Genomic DNA, 22,780 nt, shown 5'->3' with positions numbered 1-22,780 from the left:
TAACAAACTGAATCTTTTTCAAAAAGTCCCAGATTTTTCCTGCTGGATAATAAGAAATCTCTCCTGTGAAATCTGAGAGGGCCCTTTGTAGAGATCCATTAAGAGGCAATATTAACTCAATTTTCTTTTTTTGGTATTGGCAGTACTATTATATCTGGATTAAAACCTAATAAAGATATTGATCTGAGTCTTGCTTTGATAATCAATTCTGAGATTATTTGCAGGTAAGGAAGGTATTACAGACCAAGGCTGTTTGTTATGTAAATAAAGCCATTTGAAAGGACCATCCTGTTGAATTAAAGCTGCCATAGGTGTTTCTTTTGTAGGGAAAATTAATAAAAATAACTTCTCTCCCGGGATGAATCTTAAGAGAAATGATTTTTACAGTCTGTTCAAGAAAATGTCCAATTCATTTTTGGCAGCTTTTGTTAAATTTCTGGGGCTACCTAATGCAGGATTACCTTCCAAAGTTTAAACAGATTAAACAGCTCTGCATTCGAGGTTCCTAGCATGGGGTGGAGCCAAGTTACGTCACCTAAATGTTTCTGAATGTCATTAAGTGTTTTAATGTTTTCTTTTTTGATGAAAATTTTTTGTGGACGTATTGATGTTCTGTCCAAAATAAAACCCAAGTATTGATACAGTGGCATGGTCTGTATTTTTTCCTAAAGATATTTTCAGTCCTGCCATTTGCAAACAATCACGTAAGAGTATAATTTCTGTAAATCTGTTTTATTATTCATTGTCATTAAAATATCATCAGTATAATGATAAATTATGGCTTGGGGAAATCTTTCACGACAGGGGTCAAAATCTTGTCAACATAAAATTGACACATAGTTGGTGAATTTAGTATGCCTTGGGGGAGAATAGTCCATTGAAAACGCCTGCAAGGGTGGGTATTATTAATAGAAGGAACTGAGAATGCAAAACGGTGTTTATCATCTGGGTGAATAGGAATATGGTAGAAGCAGTCTTTCTTTTTTTTTTTTTTTTTTGTAGTTTTTGGGTCACACCCGGCAGTGCTCAGGGGTTATTTCTGGCTCCAGTCTCAGAAATCGCTCCTGGCAGGCACGGGGGACCATATGGGATGCCGGGATATGAACCAATGACCTCCTGCATGAAAGGCAAATGCCTTACCTCCATGCTGTCTCTCTGGCCCAGAAGCAGTCTTTCAAATCAACTATAATTAATGGCCATTCGTTTGGAATAACTACAGGTGATGGTAAACCTGTCTGCAATTTTCCCATAGGTACCATAGATAAGTTTACAGCTCTCAGATCCATTAACAGTCTCCATTTACCAGATTTCTTTTTTATAGTAAATATAGGCGAATACCATTGAGAAAATGAAGGCTTAATATGTCCTAATTTTAGCTGGTCTTCCAAAATTCTGTCAGCACCTTTAATTTATCAGTTTTAAGGGGCCACTGGCCTGTCCAAATTGGTTCATCAGATTTCCATTTTATTTTTATTGGTACTGGGGTTTTTCTGGAAGTGGCCCCTACCAAAAATTTTTGGTTTTTAATTCAGGAGAAGGTTCAGGTTCATCTTGAGATAATGGAATATGGAATTCTGCCTTCCATTGTTTATGCAGGTCACGGCCCCATAGGGATGGTGAGAATGGGCCCACATGAGGTCTGATTATAGTTTTTTGGTTTTCTGGGCCATAAAATACCATGGTTTTTGTGCTTAACAAACAAGAACTCAGGCCTCCCACTCCTTTTAGCGAATATGGAATTTCTTGAAGAGGCCAATTTTCTGGCCATTCTTTATCAGAAATTAGAGTGAATTGAGCACCTGTGTCAATCATGCCATTGAAGGATTGCCCTTCTAAATTAAGTTTAATCATTGGATTTTCATCTTTAAATTTAGTAATCAGAGCCACTGGTGTGTTTTTGGCAGCCCCTGATCTGTGCTTCCAAAACCTCCAATTCTTGTCTTATCTAAAGTCCCAATTTAGCATAAGGTATTATTACTATCTGGGCAATTGTCTACCCCTTTTTGAAAGTCCAAGTAACTGGCATTTTAATGATTACAATAGTCTCTCCCTTTGAATCTGAATCAATGACACCTGTGGTTACTGATATACCTTTTACGTTAAGGGAACTTCTGCCCAAAATCAAACCCATTATATCTTGGGGTGGTGGTCCCACTATGCCTGTGTGTAACATATAAGGGCATCCTCCTGGGTAAATTGTAATGTCCTCTGGGCAAGTTATATCAAGCCCAGCACTGCCCGCCATGGCATGTGTTAATTCATTAATTGAAATTAATCTTCTTGAGCTGGACCAGGACGAATTACGGATTGATGACTTGCCCCTGATTTGAAAGGGCCTGGGGTTTGGCCCTGTAAGTGTTTCTCTGTTTTGTAAATATAGGTCCCAGAGGAGCTGAATTTAACAAAAGATGACAATTCCTTTTAATATGCCCCTGTTTTCCACAATGGTAACAGGCAAATTGTCTCCTAGGGTTTGTGTTAAAACCTCTCCCTATGTTATTATTAGGGAGATTTCCAGATCTACAGTCTTTCACCCAGTAGTGACCTTTTTTACATCTTGGGCAGAGACCTGGCTTTTGGGCGACTTTTTGCCCCCCAAGGTAAAGAGGTGTTGTTCCTTTAGTAATTAAAAAGGTTTGCACCATATCTAAGTTTGCTAATAAATGGGGCATATCATAAACATTCCTACATGCATAGAAAAATTCATTAAATCAGCTTTTTCCTGCAATGGGACCAATACCAATTTGCAAGCCAAATTTGCATTATAATAAGCCAAACATTTTTCTAGAAATTTCCTCACCTCCTCATTTTTAATTTGTATTTTCAAAGCATCTTTGAGCTTAGCCACAAATTCTACATAAGGCTCATGGGGACCTTGGATGATTCTTATAAAGGTTCCCTCACCAGTACTGTTAGCATCAATTCTTTCCCATGAAGACAGTGCAATGTCTTTAATTATTTGTGATACTTCCTTAGGTAAAGCCGCTTTTGCCTGGATATCTGAATATTGGTTTTCTCCCCTTAATAATTCATACGAGAGATTAACCTCTGCCACTCGTTTTTGTTTTGTTTTGTTTTGTTTTGTTGTTGTTGTTTCATCCAGACTATATAGTTTGGATTTCACACCCTCTGCATATAACATTTCCCATTCGGTTTGCTGTTTAGATAGCAGGCATATTTCAGCAAGTTTTTTTAAAGTCATACAGAGTCCAAATTGTTTTTTGACACCAAATTCTTAATATCTCCAGACAGTGTGGAGTCGCCCCAAAATCTTTACATGCTTTTTTAAACCGTTCCACATCCTCCATTTTGAGAGGTTGATAAGGTGAAACATATACTGTCTGCAATGGAGTTGAGGCCGGATTAGCAGAATTACCCTGCACAGGGCTCTGAGGCCTGAGGTGTGGAGTACTAGAATGTGGTTCTGAGTTGGCACTATCATGTGAGTCCATACCGTGAACAGAATCAGGACTCCCTTGTGAACTTAGCACTGGAAGTTGGTCATCAGTGTCAAAATTTTGATTTGGATTGTGAGTGTCTAAATTACGTGTCTGGGTTGATTTTTTACCAGCAAAAATACCTATACTCTTGATGCCAGTGCTAGATTTATTAGTCTGTACCTTAGTCTGAATTTTCATAGGATAAATTTTTTATTGTCCATATTGGTCATCACTTTACAATTTCCACACTATTTCCTAACTACCAGCCAATGCCTATGCAAACGATAGCCATATTAGCCAACACAGAAATTTGACAAACTATAACTAATGGAGACCACTGAAACGATGCAGATATTGTAGTAGAAATTTTATATTGGAATGTAAACAGCAACCATCCAATGACAATGATATTTGCTAGTGCCAAACCAAGTGTTTTACATCCAAACAGAATAATGCACTTAAATAATGCCAAACCGATGTGTTTAATAACCGATGGCATAATGAGCGTGATTATCCACAGAAACCAGCCAAGGACCTCCAGAGGTAATTTCCAAGAAACCATGTCACTTACAATTACAGAGGGTCCAGATTCACCTGTTCCAGGCGCCATTTGTTGGGAGATGTTGAATCCCTGTTGGTGATTTGAGAGTCCAGAAATATCTCCCAAATATATCCCATTCTTCGATTCCCCCTCGTGGGGGAAGCCTAAGTGACAATTCTCCACTGCAAATAATCCAGACCAATACAAAGGTTGGGGGACAAAAGTTGGTGAGGCGAGTCTTTTAACAATGTGGTGTGAAACTGAACCCCTTTTTGGTTGTTTGTGAATCCACAAATAGCTCCCGAAGTGAGAGATTAATTCCCATTCTTCAATCCCCCCTTTTGGGGGAGAGCTAAGTGATAATTATCCGCAGCAAATAACCCACACAGACAGAAAGGTTAGGACAAAAAGTTCGGCGAAGAGAGTTCTTTGTCAATCTGATGCCAGCTTTCAAAAGACCTTCGAACCAGCCATCAGCTCTGCCAAAAAGCCCCCTCACACCTCACCAATAAGCTATATATTTCCTACTCAATCGCCCCCACCTGGAAGATCCAGGTGGGACGACAGGCAAAGAACAATCCTATGGAAATACTTTCACATAAAACAATTCCAAGAATACTCCTAAAGAAAAATTTTCTTTCTTTCCTTTTTTTTTTTTTTTTGTTTTTGGGCCACACTCATTTGACGCTCAGGGGTTACTCCTGGCTATGTGCTCAGAAATCGCTCCTGGCTCGGGGGGACAACATGGAACATGGGGGATCGAACCGCTGTTCGTCCTATGCTAGCGCTTGCAAGGCAGACACCTTACCTCTAGCGCCACCTTCCCAGCCCCAATATTTTCATACACTACAGGACCATATGTGGGCTTCAGGAGTCTGGAGAGCAGATGAGTCAGTCAGTGGCTGGGGTTAGGGATGGGAGCTTGATAAGGGGGCAGGAAGGGGCTGACAGGAGGTGATGGGAAGCTGCCATGGTACATGAAGTAGACAGTTGTATTGGCGGTCACAAGCCATCCTGTGTTCATTGTCCTGGGCAGCCAGAGATGCAAGCTACCAGCCCAATCACATAAGCAGACACAGATTCTCATTGGATACTGCCCAAGACAGTAGGGTTTGTGTCTTGATCCATCTCATGTCACTCCAGAGCCTCTCTCAGTGTGCTGGGGCTCTGGAGAAATGCACACAGTGAAAGAGCGATTGCCTTGCGCCCTTTTCCCTCCAGACTCAGAATCCAGAGGCCGAACCACATGGTCCTTCTCAACCTCCTCCCCTGGCTCACTCCCCACAACCCAGGAAGTATCCAAAGCAGAATCAGAAGCCCCAGAAGGAGCACTGGACTGTGAGCCATGCAGAAGCCAATTCAAACCCGCCCACCACCGAAGTCCATGGGTGAGATTCAGTACTCAAACCTCCACTTCCCGGGCCAAAGGCCCAGGGTGATCCAGGCACCCAACGATAGCCACAAGAAATAAGTACAAGTCAGGTTCCATTGAGCCCACAGGTCCCAGACTGAGAGTCTCAGTGGGGGAGACCTCTGTGAAGAGGAGAAACCTAGAGACAAAGGCTTCAAAAAAGAAATTTTAATATGCTGGGACCAGAGAGAAAGGACAGAGAACAGTGAGGAGGGTGCTAGTCTTGACCCGGGTTCAAGCCTCAACATTGCATAGGGTCCCCCGAGCACCACCAGAAGAGATGACAGAGCACAGAGCCAGGAGTAAAAGTTGAGCACCTCTGGGTTTGGTCCCCCCAAAACAGTAACATTCTTCAAAGATGATGCATTGTGGTGGAAATGTCTCACTTCCCGAGAAGAGAAGTTTGAGGAAAATTCCAAGCCAGACATCAGGACTCAGGGTCCTCAGTGGTGAGGTGTCCATGAACATTTGCAAAGCAATAGTCTGTGTCAGCTTGGCCTCGGGGCATTCTGGAACTTTCTCATGATTCCATCTGTGAGCTGCATTTGGGTTTAATGATTTTTTATGTTCTGTGTTCCAGGGTGCACATGAAAAATGGGAGATCATTTGTTTATATTTGTTTGTTTACATGCCTGTTTGTTTCTTTTGGTAATGCCTAGATAAGTTCAAACTTTAGTCTGCAACAGAGCGAGAGAGAGAAAGAGAGAGAAAGAAAGAAAGAAAGAAAGAAAGAAAGAAAGAAAGAAAGAAAGAAAGAAAGAAAGAAAGAAAGAAAGAAAGAAAGAAAGAAAGAAAGAAAGAAAGAAAGAAAGAAAGAAAGAAAGAAAGAAAGAAAGAAAGAAAGAAAGAAAGAAAGAAAAAAAGAAAGAAAGAAAGAAAGAAAGAAAGAAAGAAAGAAAGAAAGAAAGAAAGAAAGAAAGAAAGAAAGAAAGAAAGAAAGAAAGAAAGAAAGAAAGAAAGAAAGAAAGAAAGAAAGAAAGAAAGAAAGAAAGAAAGAAAGAAAGAAAGAAAGAAAGAAAGAAAGAAGAAAGAAGGAAAGAAGGAAAGAAAGGAAAGAAAGAAAGAAAGGAAAGAAAGGAAAGAAAGAAAGAGACTAAAGAATCTACCAAAAAGCTTCCGGAAATAATAGATTCATATAGCAAAGTGGCAGGCTACAAAATTAACACACAAAAATCAATAAACTTTTTTTTTTGGTTTTTGGGTCAGACCCAGCGGTGCTCAGGGGTTACTGCTGGCTGTGTGCTCAGAAATAGCTCCGGGCAGGCACGGGGGACCATATGGGACACGGGGATTCGAACCAATCACCTTTGGTCCTGGATCGGCTGCTTGCAAGGCAAACACCACTGTGCTATCTCTCCAGGCCAAAAATCAATGAACTTTTTATACACCAATAATGATAGGGAAGAAATGGACATTAAGGAAACACCCCATTCACATTAGTGCCACACAAACTCAAATAACTTGGAGTCAACCTGACTAAAGATGTGAAGGGTCTATACCAAAAAAAAAAAAAAAAAACTAAAAAAACACTGCTCCAAGAAATAAGAGAAGACAAGCGGAAATGAAAACAAATACCCTGCTCATGGATTGGTAGGATCAACGTCATAAAAATGGCAATACTTCCAAAAGCATTGTACAGATTTAATGCAACGCCTCTAAAGATACCATGACATTCTTCAAAGAAGTGGATCAAAGACTTCTGAAATTCATTTGGAACAATAAACACACTCGAATAGCTAAAGGACTCCTTGGGAAAAGAAATATGGAGGCATTACTTTCCCCCAATTTAAGCTGTATTACAAAGCAATAGTTATCAAAACAGCATGGTATTGGAGTAAAGAACGACCCTCAGATCAGTGGAATAGGCTTGAATACTCAGAGAAGGTTCCCCAGACATATAACCATCTATTTTTTGATAAAGGAACAAGAAATCCAAAATGGAGCAAGGAAAATCTCTTCAACAAGTGGTGTTGGCACAACTGGTTAGCCACTTGCAGAAAAGCTAACTCAGACCCCCAGCTAACACCATGTATGAAGGTAAAATCCAAATGGATTAAAGACCTTGATATCAGATTTGAAACTATAAGGTATATAAAACAACATGTAGGTAAAACACTCCATGACATTGAGACTAAAGGCATCTTTAAGGAGGAAACAGCACTCTCCAAACAAGTGGAAGCAGAGATAAACAGATGGGACTATATTAAGCTGAGAAGCTTCTGCACCTCAAAGGAGATAGTATCCCAAATACAAAAGCCACCCACTGAGTGGAAGAAATTATTCACCCAATACCCATCAGATAAAGGACTAATATCCAAAATATACAAGGTATTGACAGAACTATACAAGAAAAATCTAACCCCATTAAAAATGGGGAGAAGAAATGAACATTTTGTAAAAGAAGAAATGCAAATGGCCAAACAGCACATGCAAAGATACTCAAAATCACTAATCATCAGGGAGATGCAAATCAAAACAACTATGAGGAACCACCTCACACCACTGAGATTGGCACACATCACAAAGAAGGAAAACAGGCAGTTCTGGTGGGGATGTGGAGAGAAAGGAACTTTTTTACACTGCTGGTGGGAATGCCGTCTAGTCCAACCTTTATGGAAAGCGATATAGAGATTCCTCCACAAACTGGAAATTGAGCTCCCATATGACCCAGCTATACCATTCCTAGGATATACTCAAGGAACACAAAAATACAATATAAAAATCCCTTCCTCACACCTATATTCATTGCAGCACTATTTACAATAGCCAGACTATGTAAACAAATAAGATGCCCTTCAACAGATGAGTGGCTAAAGAAACTGTGGTACATATACACAATGGAATACTATGCAGCTGTCAGGAGAGATGAAGTCATAAAATTTTCCAATACATGAATGTACATGGGATCTATTATGCTGAGTGAAATAAATCAGAGGGAGAGAGAAAGATGCAGAATATTGTCACTCATCTATGGGTTTTAAGAAAAATGAAAGACATTTTAGCAGTACTTCAGAGACAAGAGAGATGAGGACTGGTAGGTGCAACTCATGACATGAAGCTCACCACATAGAGTGATGAATACAGTTAGAGAAATAACTACACTGAGAACTATCATAACAATGTGAATGAATGAGAGAAGTAGAAAGCCTGTCTCAAGTACAGGTGTGGGTGGGGTGGGGAGGAGGGCAATCTGGGAAACTGGTGGTGGGAATCTTGCACTGATGAAGGGGGATGTTCTTTACATGACTGTAATCATACCACTACAATCATATTTGTAATCAAGATATTTAAATAAAGATAATTTAACAAGAAAAAAAAGAAAAAGAAAGAGAGAGAAATTAAAAGGCTAGGGGACCAGCAGTAGGGCGTTTGCCTTGCAAGTGACCCACCCAGGAGCAATGGTGGTTAGAATCCCAGCATCCTATATGGTCCAGTATGGTCCCCCATGCCTGCCAGGAGAAATTTCTGAGCACAGAGCACAGAGTAACCCTTGAGTGTCATGGGGTGTGACCCAAAAACAGACCAACAAAAAAACAGAAATGAATGGGCTAGAGCTCAGGCTTGCATAGGAGGCCCTGAGTGCCATCAAGTTAGCCCTGGATGTCCCCCTGCACCAACAGACCTATGCAGAATCTCAACATGGCTAGTGTGACCCTTTGCCCTACCAGGACAAAGACTGATCCCAAGGCCACCTCTCCCAGATTCCCGCCATTGCCTGCCCCCAGGTGCCCCATGCCAAAAGCCTGCGGTGTTTGAACTTTCATTTCTGCTTTCTCCAGAGCCCACATCACAGGGGCAGCCCCAAACCCAGATGCCCCCACGCTAGTTTCCTGCTGCCTCTCCCAATGACTCTCGAGCAGTCTCAGGGTTCAATTGGGGGGTGGAGTTCTGTGGACGTGGTGGGGTAGCAGGAGGAGATTGGGGGGTGGAGGGTGCCCTTTAACTACTCCAATCAGGACCCCTTTCATGCCTGGATTCACCCTCTCAATTCTCAACTTCCGCAAACCTTCTGGTCACTTCCCCTTCTGAACGACTCAGAGACATAAAAGTTGGGGAGTGAGTTGGCTGCAAGGACCTACTTGGGGTCCCCTTCATTCCGACATCAAGATGATCCTGCTGCTACTCTTCACCATGCTGTGCAGTGGTGAGTGGTTGAGGTCAGGTGTGGGATTCCCTGGGTGGCGAGCTCGGCTGACCTCAATCTCTTCTTAGGGTCACAGACTTCAGATGATGATTATCAGCTCCACGTACAGCCAGTGGTGTGGGCACAGGAGGGGCTTTGCGTGTTTGTGCCCTGCACTTTCACGTACCCCAAAGACAGCCGGAATAGGAAGACATATGGCTACTGGTACCGATTCTCAGGAAATCAATACAACCAATGGGAGGATCTCGTGGCCTCAAGCTCCTGGACTTCAAGGCAGTCACCAGGCATCCAAGGTCACTTCCAGCTCGTAGGAAACCCCGAGAATAGAAACTGCTCCCTGCTCATCACAGATGTCCAGAAAAGAGACCAGGGCATGTATTACTTTCGGATGGAGAGAGGCAGCCCCATGAAATACAATTACCTTAAGTCAAAGGTCTTTCTGAAAGTGACAGGTATGTGGGGGTCACAGCAGATTTCAAGCATCACCCCAGGAAGCTCCTAACTTGGCATTGGCAGTTAGAACATACACCCCCCCCCACTTCTCTGCTCAGATCAAACCCAGCCTGATGTCTACATCCTGGAGCCTCTGTGGCCAAACCGACTGGGGACTGTCATCTGTGTATTCAACGCCACCTTCGACTGGTGTTCAGCCCCCTCTTTGTCCTGGGAGGGGCCTGTTCTCTCCACCAGTAGGTCTCAAGTCAGCACCCACCGATTTTCAATGCTCAAGGTCGCACCCCGGCCACAAGACCAGGGCACCGAGCTCACCTGCAGCGTGAGTTTTGCCCCACAGGGTGTGGTTGTCCAGAAAACCGTGAAGCTGGAAGTGGCTTGTGAGTAGGGGGTCAGGGTTGGGGGGCACTGCCACTTCAGGGCTCAGGGGGCAAGGAGGGGCCCAGGCTGTCCTCAGCTTATCCCCAGCATTGACCCCCAGCCCCAGGGGTGCCCACAGACTTTGGGGCTCCCATGTTTCTCTTCTAAGCTGACCTTGTTGCTTCCAGATGCCCCCCAAGACCTCCTTATCCGCGTTTCTCAGATCAAAGGCGCAGGTAAGGGCAGCAGGTGATTATTTTGGGGCAGTGGGGCATTGTGGAGGAGTCAGTCCTATGGGGAGCACCCTTCTCGCTCTGTCTCCGCAGCTCCACAGTCCCAAGAAAAGGGCCCTCACACTTTTAACGTACAAGCCCAGAAAGGAAGCTTCTTGCAGCTGCTCTGCGAGGCCTCCAGTCACCCTCCTGCCTCTCTGAGCTGGTCCCTGGGGGACCGACTCCTCGCTTGCTCCAGGCCTGAGGATCCCCAGTCCCTGGCTCTGGTGCTGCCCTCGGTGCTAGCAGGAGACGTGGGGAACTACACCTGCCGCGCTGAGAATGTGCTGGGCCAGGAGATGCGCATGGTCCACCTGGAGGTGCAGTGTGAGTGGCCTGGGGCGTGGCCTGGGTCGTGGCACATAGCAATAAACAGTGTGGGCGGTTCCCGAGAAGTGGGCAGTTCATGTGCATGGTCAAAACTGCAATGAATTGTGTGGGTGTAACCACACAGCATAGGATAGTGTGAGCGTGACTAAGAGAAAGTCATGCTGTGTTGGGCGTGGCCAACACTAGGTTGATTTCCATTGAAGTGGGTGTAGCCAACAGGAGAATGGGGTGAGTTGGGTGTGGCTAACAGCAGCATAGTTGTGAGTTGGATATGAGTACCTAGAAGAGGAGGTGTTATGGGCGTGGTCTCCATTAGGTCTCCATCTTGTGTGGACAGGACAGGGGAGGGGATGGGTTTAGGCCCATGAGGTTGGGGTCTCAATTTCTGGGGGTGGCCAAGCAGGTGGATTTGGTGCTCAGGGATCTGCTGCCGTCCCAATATCTGGGAGAGTGGCCAGAGAAATAGCATGGAGGTAGGGCATTAACCTTGCATGCAGAACAACAGTGGTTCGAATTCCAGAATCCTACATGGTCCCCAAAGCCTGCTAAGAGTACAGCCAGGAGTAACGCCTGAGCGTCACCGGGTGTAAAACCCTATATATATGTATGTACATATATTTATGTATATTCATGTATGAAATATATAAATATATATGTATGGGAGGCAGCGTCGTCTGAGCCTGCCAGGAATGATTCCTTTGTGCAGAGCCAAGAATAAATCCTAATCACCATCAGGTGAGACCCAAAAATAAAAAGTAAAAATGAAGGTGTTTTCTGTGAGTGTAAGGACCTTGTAGATTTCAAGGGTTAATGGCTACGGTTTATGTCAGTAGTAGAGCAAAGATTTTGAATTGCATCCTAACACTTACATGGACGATAGGTATACATTTTAATTTTCAGGTTTCTTTTGGGGGGGTTGTTTGTTTGTTTGATTTCATATTCCTTTATTGTTTTCCCCTGGGATGTGGGTTGTCAAACCCAGTATCTCCACCACTGGAAATCTGCTCTGTAACTGTGAATGTAGTTTTTTCTTTTTTTCTTTTCTTTTTTAGCATAGCTTGCAGTACCACACACCTTTCCTTCCCCGTTAAGAAGTCTTTATTTCACTTTGGGGGCAGGGAGCCCACATTTAGGTTGCTCAGGGCCACTCACAGCAAGACTGGTATGGGAGTCAGGATCTAGTGCCCACTGGTGAACGCCCTCCACCCTGCGCTCTAGATACAATGCTCTAGTTTTTAATCCTGGGACACCTGTTGTCTGTTTAGATTCTCCTGAGGACGTGAGTGTGACCATCTCTGTAGAAAATAGGACAGGTAAGAGACAGTGGGGGCAAGGGCCAGAGCAATAGCACAGTTAAGGCATTTAGTCCACCTTGCACGTGGCTGACCAAAGTTCAAACTTCACCATCCCATATGGCATCCTCGAGCCTGCCAAGAGTGATTCCTGAATGCAGAGCAGAACCAAGTTCTGAGCAAAAATCGGTGTGGGCCAAAAAGAAATAAAAACCTGGGGAACAGCAGGACAAACTGGGGTGGCAGACTCTGGAAGGCGGGCATTGAATCTACAGGTCCATGTCTCCTCCTCTCTCTCCCCCCACAGTTCTGCAAACCCTCGGGAAAGCCAACAAATTCGGAGTACTCCAGGGTCAAAACCTACAGCTGCACTGTGTCGCCCACAGCAACCCCCCAGCCACTCTGAGCTGGATCCGGGGTCCCCTCCTATTGAACCCTGCCCATCCCACCGAGCCAGGGCTCCTGCTACTTCCCCAGATCCGGCCAGACCAGGAAGGAGAATTCACCTGCCAGGCCCACAACAAGTTGGGCTCCCAGCAAGTGTCGGTGACCATCCATGTGTACTGTGAGAATGTGTTTGGGGCCCAGGGTTGAGGGAAGGAGACCCCCCTGTCGCCTACCCAAGCTGATGCCCTATCCCTCTCACAGCATCCCCCCAGCTGCTGGACCTCCACTGCTCCTGGGAGACCTCAGCTCTGCACTGTAGCTGCTTGGCCAGTGGGCGGCCTGTCCCTGCCCTGCGCTGGTGGCTGGGGTCCGAGCTGCTGCCAGAAAACAGAAGCAAAGCCTCTGTCCATCTCAGCACCCAGGGACTCTTGGCCAACAGCTCCCTAAAGATCCTGCGGGATTTCAACACTGGCCTCAAACTCATCTGCCAGGCCTGGAACATGCATGGGGCCCAGAATGGTTCAGTCGTGCTGCTACCAGGTTGGGGGCCCAGGGGTAACAAAGCAGAGTGGAATGGACACTCTGTGCATGTGCACATGACCATGTGCATGCAGACACAAAACACACACAGACTAGATGCCTGAGAAGATAGAGGTAAATCCCAAACCTTCAAATTCTAGCTCTTCCTTGCACTGGGCCAGACTCTGCTGATTCTCCTGTGCTACATGGTTCACCCATTGAATCCAATTAGCCCCACCAGGAATCAATGTGGATCACCACCAGGAGTGCTCCCCACTTCAAAAATGAGGGGTGGGCATGAGGACTAGCATAGAGAGGAGGGTGTTCGCCTTGCTAGTGGCCATGCTGGTTTCAATCCTAGAAAACCAACACAGTCCTTCAAAGCTGCTGGGAGTGATTCCTGAGTGCAGACATAGAAGTAGTAACCCCTAAAAATTGCTGGATATGGCCCAAAAACGAAGACAAAAAGCAAAAACAATAAGTGAGGACTTAGGCAAGAGCCTTAGGACAGTATGGAGGAAACTTTCCATGCACAGAAACAAACCCACGTTAGATCCTCAGCATTGCACTTGGTTCGCCAAGCAGTAATAGGAGTACAGAGCCAGGATAAGCCCTGAGTATCACTGGTGTAGCCCCAAAACAAAAAACGTCCAGAGTAACAAAAAAATATATAGTGTTGAATAACAGCCCTGGATGGTAATGGGATGAATAGAGGAGCCTTTCTCCTATAGCCCAGGCCTTATTCCATTACCATTACACACACAAACTAGATGCCTGGGAAGATAGAGGCAAATCCCAAACCTCCAAATTCTAGCTCTGCCTTTATGTGTGTGTGAGTGGTGTGTGCTACACCCTTCAGCCACCGGGTCTCAGGATTCAGAGTATTGGTGAGAAAATGATCAACAGACAGGTTTTAAGGAGACATCAGCTTTATTCAGGCCCTAGCTAATACAAGTCGTTCCTAAGCATAAACCTTTTACACTAGGTTCATAGTCAGCCCTGACCTCTTCACCTCTTTCAGCCATCTCCTGTCCTGATGCTTCTCTCTTGCTGAATCTCTCTCAATCATTAATCCTCTTCCTGCCCCTCAGGCAATCTTTTCATACCTCCCAAAGACCCCTCCCAGAAATGGGAAAGTCTTACTAGCAGGTAAGGTTACATAGGAAGAATAGGGGATGGGGTAACACTACAGCACAGCAGGGAGGGTGTTTGTCTTGCACACAGCAAAAGTAGGTCCAATTCCCAACATCCTATAGGATGTTGTTCCCTGAGCCTTCCCTGAGTGCACAACCTGAAGTATCCCTTGAGCACCACCAGGGATGTCCCCAAAACAAACAGCAACAACGAATCTGTGGGGATGGAGAGAAAAAGGAAAAACACTGACACTGAGTCTCCTGGGCATGGTTTTGACAAAGGCCCAACTCACCTGACATCCCTTTTGCCCCACACAGATGAGAAAGGGACACTCAGAGGTGCTTTCTCCAATGGAGTCCTGGTGGGCACCGGCATCATGGGGCTCCTGTGTCTCACTGTCATCCTGATTCTGTGAGTTCAAAAACAGGACAGAGTTGGGGCCAGACACCTGGGCCAGGTCGGGGTGCAGCACTCTGAGGACTGGATGCATGTTGAAGCTTAAGTTTGTCATGTGCCCTGCCTGAAGGGTAATCTTTCTAAGGAGGAGAAGGAAGCAGACCAAGCAGCTGTCCCGCGGGAGCACCATCCTTGACTACATCAACATTTTCCCCCGCTCAGGTTCCCAGGTGAGTGTCAACCCAATGTCCCCATGGCTGGCCCATCTCCGCCTCCCAGCCCAGACTCTTCTCTCCTAACAGTCAACCCTTGCTTCATACTGTGTCTGCTCTTGGACTCAACATTATCAAGGGTGTTGAGTCCCCAGGAAAGAGATCTCTCCCCAATGGGCCACATGTGGGTTTCAGATTATGGGCTGGAGTTAGAAATGGGAGCATGATGAAGGGGCAGAAAGGGGCTAGAGCGAGGTAATGGAATAAGGCCAAGGTACAGGAGGGAGGTGGCCATATTGGCGGCCACAAGCCAATCCTGTGTCCTTTGTCATGTGCAGCAGCCAAAGATGTAATCTGCTAGCTCGGTTGCATAAGCAGAAATGTAATTCTCATTGGTTCCTGCTCCTCTAGCCTCATTCAGGGCCAAGAATCCCTCAGGTGCTGAAGCTTTGCGGAAATGCATGCATCTTGTAGCAGGCACTGTAGGATTGATTGCATGTGCTTTGTGCCCTTTTACCTCCAGGCTCCGAATCAAGAGGCCGAACCACATGTTTCTCCTCAGCCTCCTCGCCCGGCTTCCTCCCCGCAACCCAGGAAGAATCCAAAGCAGAAACAGAAGCCCCAGGAGGAGCACTGTGCTGTGAGCCATGCAGAAGTCACTCCACCACTGCAGGCCAGCCAGGACCAGGAGGAGGAGATTCAGTACTCAAACCTCCACTTTCCTGGCCGCAGACCCCGGGTGCTCCAGGCACCCAATGACAGCCACGAGGAATATGTGGAAATCAGGTTCCACTGAGACCAAGGGCCGAGGAATGAGGGTCGCTGTGAGGAAACTTCTATGAAGAGAAGACACCCAGAGACAAATATGCTGAGGCCAGAGAGAGGACAGAGAACAGTGGGAAGTCACTTGCCTTGACCTGAATTCAAGCCCCAGCACTGCATAGGATGCCCCAAGCACCGCCAGGAGTGAGTCCTGAGCTCAGAACCAGGAGTAAGAGTTAAACACCACCAGATATGGGCACAATCAAAAAATAAACATTCTCCAATGATGATGTATTCTGCTGGACATGTTTTTCCTTCTGAGCAGAGAAGCTTCAGGAGAGGTCCCAGCCAGACATCAGGTCTCAGGGTCCTTAGTGGTGGGGTGTCTGTAACTGTTCACAAATCACTGACCTGTGTCAGCTCGGCTAAGGTACATTCTGATATCTTCTCATGGTTCCACCTGTGAGCTGCATTTGGGTTTAACATTTTGTATGTACAATGTCCTGGGTTGTAATGTTAAATAATTAATGATGGTGCTGGATGGAGATGGATGGATGGAGAGACCTTTCTCTGCCATCTCAAGCCACGTGGCTCTGCAACCCCCTTCAGCCGGCGGGTCTGGAGGTTCATGAAAGTGGCCGGTAGAAATCTCACTCACAGTCAGGCTTCAGGAATATCAGCTTTCTTCATACCCTATTCACCACATGTGTGGTCAATATCATAACCAATTAAGCATTCAGCCATTCTTAGCTAGCCCTGCGTCTTAACTCCTTTCAGCCATCTTCTCTTCGACCTCCATGCTGGTAAAAGACCAAAAGACCCTAATCCCCTGGTCAAAGGCCTTATCTTACCTTTCCAAGACCACTCCCAGGAAAAGGCTGGGTCTTGCAGGTATAGATACATGAAATATCTGCTTTTAAGAGCCCTCCAAGGAATGGGCGGGTCTCAGGTCGATACACCTAAATCCAGAGTGGAGTTACACTAGGGTGCATATTGAAAGTGAGAGACTTTATGTTTGCTTGCTTACTTGCTTGTTTGTTTTCTCTGGTGATGCCTAGATAAGTTCACACTTTAGTCTGCCACAGAGAGAGAGAAATGAAAGGTCTAGAGCTTAGGCTTGCAGGGGAGGCCCTGAATTCCACCCTCTGCATTGCATGGTCCCTCAATGCATTCAAGTTGTCCTTGGTTGTCCCCCTGCACTGACGGACCTATGCAATACGTCACCATGGCTAGTGGGACATTTGGGCCATGCCTGAAGAAAAACTGAGCCCAGGACCACCCCAGAAACCCCCAACTATTTTCCTTCCCACAGTCCCCCATGCCAAAGCCTGCAGTGTATGAACTTTCATTTCTGCTTTCTCCAGAGTCCACATTACAGGGCAGCCCCAACTCCAGACCCCCCCATGCTAGTTTTCTGCTGACTCTCCCAATGACTTTCAAGCTATCCCACAGTTCAGTTGAGGTAGTGGAGTTCTGTGTACGTGGTGGGGTAGCAGGAGGAGTTTGGGGATTGGAGGGTACCCTTTAGCTACTCCAATCAGGAGCCCCTTTCATGCCTGGATTCACCTTCTCCATCCTCAACTTCCGCAAACCCTCTGGTCACTTCCCCTTCTGAACGACTCAGACATCATTGTTGGGGTGCCTGAGGAGTGAGTTAGCTGCAGGGGCCTGCTTGGGGTACCTTTCATTTAGACATCAAGATGATCCTGCTGCTGCTCTTCACCATGCTGTGTTGTGGTGAGTGGCTGAGGCCAGGTGAGGGGTTCCCTGTTTGGCAAGCTCGGCTGACCTCATTCTCTTCTTAGGGTCACAGGCTTCTGATGATGGTTATCAGCTCCAAGTGAAGCCAGTGGTGTGGGCACAGGAGGGGCTCTGCGAGTTTGTGCCCTGCACTTTTACGTACCCCCCCCCCAAGACAGCCAGAGACACACACAAATGGTTTCTGGTACCAATTATCAGGGAAACAAAATAACCAGAAAGAGAATCTTGTGGCCTCAAGGTACTGGAATTTAAAGCCGTCAAGAGGCATCCAATGGCACTTTCAGTTCGAAGAAAATCCAGAGGATGGAAACTGCTCCCTGCTCATCACAAATGTGCAGAAAAGGGACCAGGGCATGTATTAATCTCAGATGGAAAGAGGTCATAGCATAGAATACGATTACCTTAAGTCAAAAGTCTCCCTGGAACTGACAGGCATGTGGGGATTATGAAAGAACCCAGGGTCAGCCCAAGTGGCTCCCAACATTGCAACAGTGGCTAGAACATGCCCCCATTCTCTGTGCAGATCAAATGGAGCCAGATGTCTACATCCTGGAGCCCCTGTGGCCCAACCGCTGGGGGACCGTTATCTGTGTGTTCAACGCCACCTTCGAAGAATATCCGGCCCTCTCTTTCTTCTGGACGGGGCAGGTTCTATCCACTAGTCTGTCCCAAGTCAGCACCCATGTACCCTCAGTGCTCAAGATCTTACCCTGGCCCCAGGACCAGGGCACTGACCTCACCTGCAGCATGAGATTTTCCCCATGGGGAGTGATTTTCCAGAAAACTGTGAGGCTGGATGTGGCTTGTGATTAGGGGATCAGGGCTGGGGGCCACTGCCATTGGAGGGCTCAGGGGGCAAGGAGAGCCCAAGGTTGTCCTCAACCCACCCCCTTTGCCTCTCTGGGGCAGAATCAGGCATTGGATCCCACACCTAGATGTGCCCACAAACTGCGGGGTTCTCACATTCCTCTCCTAAGCTGACCTTCTTGCTTTTAGATGCCCCCAAAGACCACGCTATCTGTGTTTCTAGGGTCAAGGATGTAGGTAAGAGCAACAGCTGGTTATTTGGGGGCACTGGGAGGAGTCAGCCCTGCAGGGAGCTCCCTCTTGGCTCTATCTCCCCAGCTCCACAGTCCCAAGGCAAGGGCGCCCCCTCTTTCCACCTGCAAGCCCAGCAAGGAAGCTTATTGCAGCTGCTCTGGGAGGCCTCCAGTCACCCTCCTGCCTCTCTGAGCTGGTCCATGGGGGACCAAGTCCTCGCCTGCTTCAACCCCAAGGACCCCCGGACCCTGGCTCTGGAGCTGCCCTCGTTGCAGGTGGGAGACAAGGGGGAGCTACACCTGCGACACCAAGAATGCACTGGGCCAGAGGATGAGCATTGTCCACCTGGAGGTGCAGTGTGAGTGTGATTGGGGGCGTGGCCTGGGCGGGGCATGTCAGGGCATGGCCAATAGCAATGGGATGTGTGGGCGGTTGTAGGCATGGCCAACACTGCTATGAATTGTGTGGGCGTGGCCAGCACTGCATTGACTTATGTTGAATGGGTGTGCCACAAGGAGAATGGAGGGAGTGGGAGTGGCCACCTCGAGGAGAGGGATTCTGGGAAAGTGAGCATGGTTAAGTTGGGGATTGGCCTTTGGTGGGCGTGTCAGAAAAAGGGGTTGGGCTTAGTCCCTTGAGGTTGGGGTCTCAATTTCTGGGCATGCCCAAGCAGGTGCATTTGGTGCTCGGGAATGAGCTGGTGTCCTCAATATCTGGGAGTGCTGCTTTCTCTGAGCCTACCAGGAGAGATTCCTTGGTGCAGAGCCAGAAATAAACCCTACGCACCATCAGGTGAGGCCCAAGAATAGAAAGTAACAGTGAAATTGTTTTTTGTGAGTGTCAGGACCCCCTAGATTTCAAGGGTTAATGGCTAGAGTTGGAGCCAATGGCTCACAGTACACGCGGATGGTCACCGACACTTCTCCTTCCTGGTCTGGCTGCATCCGGGGAAGAAGCAGAAGCCCAAGCTCGCTGGGCAGCACTGGGCTCTGTGAGAGGGGGCCCCGGGTCCAGTTCAGTCTGGCTGGGGGGCTGCTGTGGGCAACACAGCACAGCTGCAGGCTTTGGCCTTGGAGCACTCTGAGTGTGTTAGCTTTCTGGAGGATTTGCAGGACTGTGAGGGAGAGAGAGGAGAAGACATGGGCCCTGCAGATTCCAGGCCGCCTTCCAGAGGCTGTTCCAGTTTGTCCTGTTGTTCCCCAGTTTTTATTTGTTTGGGAGCAACACCCAACGGTGCTCAGGACTCAGTCCTGCTCTGCATTCAGGAATCACTCCTGGAAGGTTTGGGGGTGCCATATGGGTTGCTGAAATTTGAACCTGGGTCAGCCACATGCAAGGTAGACTAAATGTCCTCCCAATTATGCTGTTGCTCTGGACCCTGCCCCCCATCTCTCTTACCTGTACCATTTTCTATGGAGACCTTCACACTCAGGTCCTCAGGAGCATCTAAACAGACAACAGGTGTCCCAGATGAGGGACTGGAGCACTGTAGCTAGAGTGCAGGGTGGAGCGCATTTACCAGTGGTCACAAGACCCTGGTTCTGATACCAGTCTTGCTGTAAGTGTCTCTGAGTGTGAATGTGGGCTCCCCACCCCCAAAGTGAAATAAAAGACTTCTTAAAGGATTAGGAAAGGTGTGTGGTACTTCGAGCAATGATAAAAAAAAAAGAAAGAAAGAAAAGAAAAGAAAACAAAGACCTACATTCAGAGCTACAGAGCAGATTTCCAGTGGTGGACATACCTGTTCTAACAACCCACACCAAGGGGGAAAATATAAAGAAATAGAAAAAAAAGGATAAATTAAAAAAATAGATTCCCAGGCCCGGAGAGATAGCACAGCGGCATTTGCCTTGCAAGCAGCCGATCCAGGACCAAAGGTGGTTGGTTCAAATCCCAGTGTCCCATATGGTCCTCGTGCCTGCCAGGAGCTATTTCTGAGCAAACAGCCAGGAGTAACCCCTGAGCACCGCCAGGTGTGACCCCAAAACTAAAAAAAAAGAAAAAAGATTCCCATCGTCCTTGTGAGTGCCGGGATGTAATTCAAAATATTTGCTATCATTAACATACACCCTAGCCATTAACCCTTGAAATCTAGGGAGTCTTTACACTCACGGAATACAACTTCATTTTTACTTTCTATTCTTGGACCTCACCTGATGGTGACTAGGGTTTATTCCTGGGTCTCCACCAAGGAATCTCTCCTGGTAGAGAGCTCAGAGAAAGCTGCCGTCCCAGATACTGGGGACACCAGATGATCCCTGAGTACTAAATGCACCTGCTGGGCCATGCCCAGAAATTGAGACCCCCAACCTCAACCTCATGTGCTTAAACTCTTCCCCTTTCACTGCCCAGTCCACCGAAGGCCGCACCCTAATGTAACCAGCCCAGTGACTCATAATCCTTCCCATCGAGGTAGCCACGCCAAACTCCCTCCATTCTCCTGGTGGCCACGCCCACTCAACACAAGTCAATCACAGTGCTGGCCACGCTCATGCACTGCCCACTTTTAGTTCCCGCCCACAACTCCCATCGCTATTGGCCACGTCCTGAAAGGCCCCACCCAGACCCTGATCCAACCCACTCACACTGCACCTCCAGATGGACTACACGCATCTCCTGGCCCAGTGCATTCTCAGCGCAGCAGGTGTAGCTCCCGGAGTCTCCCGCCTGCACTGAGGGCAGTCCCAGCGCCAGGGCTCGAGGGTCCTTGGGGTTGGAGTACGACAGAACTCGGTCTCCCAAAGACCATCTCAGAGAGGCAGGAGGGTGACTGGAGGCCTCACAGAGCAGCTGCAAGAAGCTTCCTTGCTGAGCTTGCAGGTGGAAAGAGGTGGAAGACCGGATATGGGACAGTGAAGCTATGGAGACAGAGCCAAGAGCGTACTCCCTGGAGAACTGACTCCTCCCCAATGTCCCACTGCTCCCAAATGACCATGTGCTGCCCTTACCTGTCCCCTTGTCCTGATACACTTGGATAACGAGGTCTTTAGGGGCATCTGGAAGCAGCAAGGTCAAATTAGGAGAGGAACATGAAAACCCCGCACTCTGTGGGCACCCCTGGGGCTGGGGGTCAGTGCTTGACTCTGTCCCAGAGAGGCAAAGGGGGTGGGCTAAGGACAACCCTGGGCCCTCCTTGCCCCCCAAACCCTCCAGTGGCAGTGTTCCCCCCAGCCCTGACCCCTTACTCACAAGCCACATCCAGCCTCACGGTTTTCTGGAAAATCACTCCCCATGGGGAAAACCGCACGCTGCAGGTGAGGTTGGTGCCCTGGTCCTGGGGCCGGGGTGCGATCTTGAGCACTGAGGATCAGTGGATGCTGACTTGGGACCGACCGGTGGATAGAACCTGCCCCATCCAGGAGAAAGAGGGGGCTGAACACCAGTCGAAGGTGGCGTTGAACACACAGATGATGGTCCCCCAAGGCTTCTGCCACAGGGGCTCCAGAATGTAGACATCCGGCTGGGTTTGATCTGAGCAGAAAAGCGGGGTGTGTTCTGGCCACTGGCACCAGATTGGGAACTGCCTGAGGGTAGTTATTTGTGGCCTCTCACATACCTGTCACTTCCAATGAAAATGTTGACTTAGTGAAACTGTTTTTCACAGATAGACCTCTCTCCATCCGAAAGTAATATCAGTATTCTGGACATCTGTGACTAGCAGGGAGCAGTTTCCATCCTTTTTTTCCAACGAGCTGGAAGCGCCCTTTAGTGCTTGACAAATCTCAGTGGTAGTTGCTGGCCACGAGTTCCACGTTTTGGTTGTATGGCTTCCTTGATAATCTGTCCAATAGCCATATATGCTCCTCCAGCTGTCCTGGTACATGAAACTGCAGGGCACAAACACTCAGAGTCCCTCCAGTGCCCGCACCACTGGCTGCACTTGGAACTGATAAAGATCATCTGAAGCCTGTGACCCTAAGAAGAGATTGAGGTCAGCTGAGCTCGTCACCCAGCGAGCCTCCACACCTGGCCTCAGTCACTCGTCACTCACCTCTACACAGCATGTTGAAGAACAGCAGCAGGATCAACTTGATGTCAGAATGAAGGGGTCTTCAAGCAGTTCCCCAGCAGCAGACTCACTCCTCAGGCACCCCAACTTTTATGCCTTTGAGTCATTCAGAAGGGGAAGTCACCAGAGGGTTTGCAGAAGTTGAGGATTGAGGGGGTAAATCCAGCATGAAGGGGACTCCTGATTGGAGGAGCCACAGGGCACCCTCCATTCCCCAATCGCTTCCTGCTACCCAATCACGTCCACAGAACTTCACCACCGAAATTGAACTGTGGGACAGCTTGATAGTCATTGAGAGAGGCAGCAGGAAACTAGC

This window comes from Suncus etruscus, chromosome 14 (genome assembly GCF_024139225.1).
Source record: "Suncus etruscus isolate mSunEtr1 chromosome 14, mSunEtr1.pri.cur, whole genome shotgun sequence".
NCBI classification, from domain to species: domain Eukaryota; kingdom Metazoa; phylum Chordata; class Mammalia; order Eulipotyphla; family Soricidae; genus Suncus; species Suncus etruscus.
Note: the sequence above shows the minus strand (reverse complement) of the source record.